General features: G+C 46.8%; 1 protein-coding gene across 2 annotated transcripts in view; it reads right to left on the reverse strand.

The window, feature by feature from the left end:
* Window positions 1-6,622, reverse strand: part of LATS1 (large tumor suppressor kinase 1) — a 42,601-nt gene extending 35,979 nt beyond the window's left edge. Inside the window, exon 1 of one of the 2 annotated variants that reach the window (XM_032771782.2) lies at window positions 6,183-6,622. The gene's annotated coding sequence lies outside the window, so the exon portion shown is untranslated. The remainder of the gene's footprint in view (window positions 1-6,182) is intronic. The other variant, XM_032771781.2, reaches the window with a different exon arrangement.
* Between the last annotated feature and the right edge of the window lie 1,088 nt (window positions 6,623-7,710).

Below are 7,710 nucleotides of genomic sequence, written 5' to 3' on the forward strand. Positions count from 1 at the left end.
ACAATGCCAAACCTTCTCTATATGGTTTTGCTGGATGCTTTTCCTTGGAGGACCCAGACACGTGGAGAGGGTACTCTCTCATCCCTAAGTTAAAGAGACAGGATGTACACAAAAGCCTTTGTCTTATCAGGCATTTGAGTTAAACTGGTGTATGTAAGTACTTTTAAACAGTTTGCATAACGATTACTCTCTCAATCCAGTTTTAATTTTTATGATCTCTCTCATGTCACAAACCTCTACTTGTTCATGTTATTTTAAGACAATATATAATCAATTTTTTTGTAGTCTTGTAATGTGCTCTTTTATGCTGCTCAGTGAATAAGGCAGAAATCTTCAGTATACACTTCCAGAGACTGGCAGGCATATATAAAATATTACGAGATGCAACATGTTTGAATATAAAGTTTAAAAAACAACAAAAAACCCTCGAACCCTGTATAATATCTATTACAGAAATAGTATGGGATTACACCTCTACCCTGATACAACGTTGTCTTCAGGAGCCAAAAAAAAACAAACAAAAAAAACACTTACCACGTTATAGGTGAAACCACATTATATTGAACTCGCTTTAATCCACCGGAGTGCACAGTCCCGCCTCCCCCAGAGCACTGCTTTAACATGTTATATCCAAATTCGCGTTATATCGGGTCATGTTATATGAGGGTAGAGGTGTGTATCAAGAGTTATAATACATATAGGCAAGAGAACATAGTTAAGCTTCTCTGTGCGACCTTAAACTCTTAAGTCAGGAAATGTAAAAGTTAACTGCAACTTTAACATTAAAAAACTTCAAAAAGTCAGATGTTTAATAAATAAGTAGTTGAAGTGAAATATGATAAAGCAAGAAGTGTGCAATGAGTTATTAAAAACTGTTTAAAATCATTATGCTTAAATAAACTGATTTTTGTTCTTTACTTAGTTTTCTTTATTTTTTATTGCTTTTAATGTGTGAAATGTGACTTCAATGTGAGTGTTTGAATAAAGACACAGTTGTCACAGAGTCCCCGGGCAATGCTCTGAAAATGCTCCCCACAAAGCCAGTCAGGACTTTGGAGAGCCTCCTCTCCCTCGGAGCAGACTTTTTTAGGGCAAGAAGCTCACACGTCTTCACCTCCTGGGTCTCTCTTTGGAGCATTCAGCATCCTCCACCCCTCCGTGCGCTTCTCACAGCGAGTCCGCCCCAGCAGGGTCCTGGGGAAGCCACAGGGTCCTGCACCCCCACTTTGCAGTCAGACGTGACTCTCAGCCAGCCAGTAAAACAGAAGTTTATTTGATGACAGGAACACGGTCTAAAACAGAGCTTGTAGGTACCTCCGCCGGGTCCATTCTGGGGGGCAGTGAGCCAGACCCCCACGTCTGCACTCACTCCTTGTCCCCAGCCAGCTCCAGACTGAAAACCCCTCCAGCCCCTCCTCTGCTCAGTTCCTTCCATGGGCCAGGAGGTCACCTGATCTCTTTGTCTCCAACACCTTCAGTAGGCACCTTGCAGGGGAGGGGCCCAGGCCATCAGTTGCCAGGAGACAGTGTCAGACATTCAGGTGCACTGGCCCTTTGCTCTGTAGCAACTATACACCCTTATCCCAACACCTAGATACTTAAGAACTGCATAGGGGACACTGAGGCACCAACACAGTATTCAGAGAAAACATTAACAACATTCCTAGTTCATCACATCTCTCCCCCCTTCGAGACCAAACTGAGCGAGATCACTTCAGCCACTGACTTGGAGAAGTTCGAACCCACCAACGTTCCCAGGGATGCCCCAGCATCTGTCCCATTCCTTGGCGTGAGTTACACCAGGACAGTCCAGTTTTGCGCTCTCCCTCAGGTCGAGTGTGCTTGATGGCACTTGCAGGCCGCACGTGGGAAGGTTTATGCGGCCTGAACCCTTTGTTCAAACTGGGATTCTTCCAGCACCCTGGTCTGCAATTCGGGGTCTCTTGGTTAAGAGCCCCACCCCCACGGCCAGCTCTGGGCTTGGGCTCCCCACCTTGTGGCCCAGATACAACACCTCTGCCGTCCCCACCTACACTTTCCAGCTTTTAACATCAGTCCCACCTCCTTGAGGCAGCCCAGCACCCTCTTGTGTCTCAAAGAAAGGTGAAGGCAAGGGTAACTTATTGCCAATTTTAAGTGGGACTTGTTCCTGCTTGGCCAACACAATGGAGAAGGAAGTTTTTCTGCCTCCAAGAGATTGCATTAACAGCTACAAAGAATAATTGGTTACAAAAGTGAACACGGAGTTACATTTTAATAGTACTGCAAAAAAAAACAAAACACCATCATCCAGGAAGAAGGTACTCAGGGGGTGTAAACTTATTCAAGACTCCATTCAAGACTAGATGGCTCAGAAGATTAGTAACAGAACATTTAGGTTACTGATTAGAATTCAGTTGAAGCTGGGAGCACCCAGAAGTAATTACTATCTCACCACTACTACATAAGCTACTTAAAATGAGTTTTGTCAGTCCACGCTATGATAGACAACCACTGCAATTTAATCTGACTACATATTTTTCAGGGAACAATGAGCACTGAAGGAATTTTCCTATATAAAATTTGCATACCCCTGTAATTATGGGGAAAAGAGGAGTGTGAGGGGGGAAAAAAGTTGCTTTGCACTCTTACGCTTTTCCATAATATTGTTTGGTGCTTAGATATCTAGGGGATAAGTATCTTTTAAATACCTAAGCTAAACAGACTTGCCACCCTTGAAAGGCTCTGTGGTCAAATAGATAGGGCACTTAACTGGGAGTCAGGAAACTTGGATTCTATTCTGTTTGACAGTTACTTATGTAGCCATTGGCAAGCCACTTAATGTTGTGCATCAATTTTCCCCATCTATAAAATGGAGATAATTATTCTTACCTTTCTTTGTAAACTGCTTTGAGATCTTCAGATGAGGTATACTATGTAATAAGTGTTACATATAAATTGTTTTCTTGATGGTTTCAGCAAGACAGACCAAAGACTAATGGGCTTGAAAACTGAATTGCTTTGAAGCCAAATTGAGTTGGTTCCTCAACTGAGATTGTCTCTCTATCTTAGGGAAGTATGAGGAAGCAAGTATTGCCACAGACTGCAATATACCTGTTCTGTGTATAGGGAACCTCAAACCCCAAGGCTGTCAAGTCATCACATTTCACAAACAAGGAATTTACATGCCCACTTTAAAAGTAAAAAAGGCTTTGCTGGGTGGTCAACACCACTCCCTTCCTCTTGCACACTGAGCCAGGAGACAATAACTAGTCTCCCTGTATTTGAAGAATCGATGATAGCCCCATTTGCAATTCTGTAAACATTGTCCATCAGTACATTTTCAGCTGCATCTATCTGCACTTCTCAAATGAAGCTGCATCAGTTTGCCCCTTCTTTCCTTTTAAGGAGACAAAAACCAGGGTAACAGGTTTCTTACTTTCCAGGCCAAATTCTCAGAATATGTATATTGATCCTAGAAATACCTGTACTAATCTGCCCTAGTACTTCTATACCCCTGTATTTCACAAAATATTGGGCCTTAAAAATGGATGTTGTTTAAGCCAAGAAAATATCAAAGTTGAGAGCTGGAAAGAGAAAGTCTGACAATTTAGGTAGCTGTAGCTCAATTTGAGAGAGAGAGTGAACAGTTGCAGCTTCTGACAGTACAACGTAAGGCCTTTCAAACTTCACTGGGAAAGGGAACCATTTGAGTGGTAAAAATATTAACGTTTAAGTTTTATAAAACTATCACAAAGTAGTACATAGTTAATATTTCATAACTGCAACAATATTTAAATACCCAATCCTTAAAAACTGTAATTGGAATAAACTACTTTCTCCCGCCATGCTTCACTTCTAAATAATTTAAACCAGTCCAAATTTCTCAATCAAGACTGTCATGTTAGAGGTAAATTCTTTACACCCATTTAAAAGCTGGTATTCTTAGTTGCTTTCACATAGTGTACAGAAGCGATCCTAGTAGCTACAAGGACTGTAGCCACTAAAATCACATTGTATTTGGCACAGTGACAGAGAGGTACTAAAGTAATTAGAATAAAGCAATTTTAGAGGTACAGCAGCTCACAGACCACCAGGACTAGAAATGAATGTGATACTGTAGATGAAATTCAGTGTTGCCAAAGTAATGCACATTAGAAAACATAATCCCAACTATACATACAAAGCAATAGGGTCTCAGTTAGCTGTTTCCACACAAGAAAGAGCTCTTGGAGTAATCATGGATAATTTTCTGAAAACACTGTTCAATGTACAGCGGCGATCAAAAAAGTTAACAGAATCTTAGGAACCATTAGAGAATGGTCAGAAAATAGCATAATGCCACTGTATAAATCCATGGTATGCCCACTCTTTGAACAATGCCTGCAATTCTGGTTGCTCCATCTCAAAAAAGATATATTTGAATTGGAAAAAGTCCAGACGAAAGTAACAAAATTATTGGGGGGGAGAGGGGGTATGGAACAGCTTCCATATGAAGAGAGATTAAAAAGACTGCAACTGTTTAGTTTAGAAGACAAATATGATATGATATAGGAAAAGTTCACAAATGGTATGGAGACAGTGAAGAAGGAAGTGTTATTTATCCCTTCACATAACATTAGAACCAGGGGTCACCCAATGAAAGTAATAGGCAGCAGGTTTAAAAACAAACATAAGGAAGTACTTCACACCATGCAGTCAATCTGTGGAACTCACTGCCAGGGAATCTTGTGAAGGTCAAACGCATAACTGGGTTAAAAAAATAAGTAGATACATTCACAGAGGATAGGTCTGTCAATAGTTATTAGCAAGATTGTCAGGGACACCACCCCCATACTCTAGGTGTCCCTAAGCCTCTGACTGTCAGAAGCTGGGCCTGGATGACAAGGGATCAATTGGTAACTGCCCTGTTCTGTTCATTTCCTCTGAAGTATCTGGCACCAGTCACTGTTGCAAGCCAGAATACTGGAATACGTGGACCAATAATCTGAGACAGTACGGCGATTCCCATGTTCTTATGATGTCCTCTTCCATAGTGTATTACAATGGTTAACAGCTTTTGTTTCTAACTCTGGTGCTTTGCAAAATATTGGAACAGGACAGTCACTGATCCCTCAGATCAGCGTTGTATTTTGGCATAGACCATGAATTTATAGCACATACCAGACCTGGGACCAATTTAGTTTTCAACCTATATACAAAAATTCAGAGCAACATAAATACTATCTGCCAGAGTATCAGATTCTCCTTTATCTGTGACAGCTGGGTACTTGGAGCTGGAGCTTGGACTAACGTGTGAACATCCACCAAATTTAAATCATTATAATGGGATATTCATTGGACACCAATAGACAAACAAATTAAACCAAGTTTCACTTAAGTGAAAGTACGTTAGCCAAACCTGACCTAGTTTCATACAACAATTTATTTGACTAGAGGTCAGTGCCAGTAACAGCTGAAAAGACCATATGGGAGCACCATGTTGAGGGAATAATCTCTCAACCAGTGTCTCTTCCTCAGCCTGGTGTCATCCCAACCCGATAGTCCTCAAAGATTAATAGATTTGGGTCTCCAATCAGTTACACACATGCTTTCAATTACCCCTCTCCCCTATCTTTATTTTGTAGGAACAAGGGGAAACGTTTCAAAGTTTAATCGAAGGTTGAAATATACAAAAGCTCCCGCTGCAGGCGAGAAGCGCGCAGAGAGGCAGAGACCCCAGACCGTACCCACCCCGGGGCACAAACTGGATTCTAGTCGGCGCCGCCCAGCCCCTCCCCAGTCGCCAGAGCAGCTAAGGAGAGGCGCTGGGTAGCAGACGGGGAATCCCCGCCGGAGAGATGGATGCGGGGACGCCCCCAGGGACAAAGCGCTGTACCGGGGCGAGGGGATCTGAGCAGGAGCTTGGAGGATTGGAGGGGGGAGATGCAGCAGCCGGGCAGAGCTGCAAACGGGGTTAGCCAGGCGGGGAGACAGGAGCAAGCCCCCCGCTTGCTGCTTCCGAGGGCATGGGGCGGGGAGGGGCTGTTATTGTCTCCACTCACTCGCGGGGCAGCGCCCCCACCGTGCCGAGAGGCGGCGGCCGGGTCACAGTGACGCACGAGGAGCGATCGGGACTCGCCTCCCCCGGGGGCGGGATCCCCCTGGCCGCGCTCGCCTCCCGGGACAGAGCTGGGCGCGGGTGCTCGCAGAGCCGGACCTACCTGCGGGGACAAGGCGGCGCCGTCGCCCCAGGCCCACGCGTGTTGCGAGCCGTGGCGCGCTGCGTGCGGCGCTGGGCTCCGCCCGAGGGGGGTGGCGGCACCGCCGTTCGGGTCCCCGGTGCTGGTGGCAGCTCGTCCCCTCCCCCACCCCCCGTGGGGCTCAGTTCCGGGCCGCCATGTTCTCGGTGGGTCTGGCGCAGAGGGTTTCCCGGATATCGGCAGTTCCCGGCCTCCTTTGCGCGTATTCCCTGCTGCTCCCCACGCCCCCCTGGGCTGGAATGCGAGTAGCTCGGAGTCAGCATTCCGGGCCCGGCCCTCCGCGGGGACAACGGGCCGCCAGCGCCTCGCGCGCACTAGTCCTGGCTCCTGCAGCGGCCCGTAGCACAGCTCCGCCCCCCAGCAAAGGCGCCGTCTCTGGTTGGCTAATGCAGGAGGATTCCAGTCACCTCCCAGCCGGCCCCACTGCTGGGTGCCGAGTTATTTGGTGCATGCACAGTAAGGTGGCGGAGCCCTGCCAGGGTGGCGGATTGGTATCAGCGGGGTTCCAGGCAGGGAGGCTTCCAGGAAGTTGAGTCATTTTGCAGACCTCGCCCCTGCATATCAGGGTTTGTGGCTGCCCACAGTGACCTGTCTCTCAAACGCCACTGAAGTTCCGCTGCGGCGCAAATTCCGTGCCCCATACGAAACCGGCTCAGAAGGCTCCATTGCCTTAGTGGGAAATCAAACCCGGGTTGGCACTGAGTGGGGTCCAAAGCAAGATAACCATATATCACTTTCTCTGCGGTCCTGAAGTTCGCCACGGGTCCCGGTCCTCTATCGTAAATCCCTCACCCCACGCTTATTCATAACTGGCAGCACGAGGGTAGACGACCATAGGGTGGATTAAACGCATATTTAATTAACAATAGATGTGGCATATTTAGCAATTTTTGTCACAAGCTTTGCTACATTTTCCTCTCTACAACACTGGCTGGAGCAGTATTGCAGAGAACTGGCAACTATGGTTAAGGTTAAAATTTTGTCACGGTTATTTTTAGTAAACGTTACAGATAGGTCTCTGGCAATACACAAAAATGCATGGAAGCCATGATCTGTCCATGACTTTTACTAAGAATAATGGGGGCGAGTCACAACTGGGGAGACTGAGAGCCCAAGCCCTACTGCAAAGGGTGAGGGAGACTGAAAGACCCACTGCAACAGGGGGTGCACAACCCTAGCTCCAGCCCTGGCTGCAGCTGAGGGGATACACAGCTCTGGCTGAAGCCAAGGGTTAGGGTTGCACAGTCCCGGCCAAAGCCGCAGGGTAGGGGTGCACAGCCTCAGGCCCAGATGCAGGGTTGTGTGGGGGCACACAGCCCTGACTTGAGCCCTGGCCACAGCTGTACTGGGGGGAGGGGAAGCACAGCCCTGGCTCCAGTCCCAGCTGAAGCCACTGGTTAGGAACACACAGCCCCAGCTCTGGCCACAGCAATGCGGGGGGGGGACGGGGACACAGCCCCAGCTCCTGCCACAGCTGCAAGGGGGATAT

This window comes from Chelonoidis abingdonii, chromosome 3, assembly GCF_003597395.2.
Source record: "Chelonoidis abingdonii isolate Lonesome George chromosome 3, CheloAbing_2.0, whole genome shotgun sequence".
Classification (NCBI taxonomy): domain Eukaryota; kingdom Metazoa; phylum Chordata; order Testudines; family Testudinidae; genus Chelonoidis; species Chelonoidis abingdonii.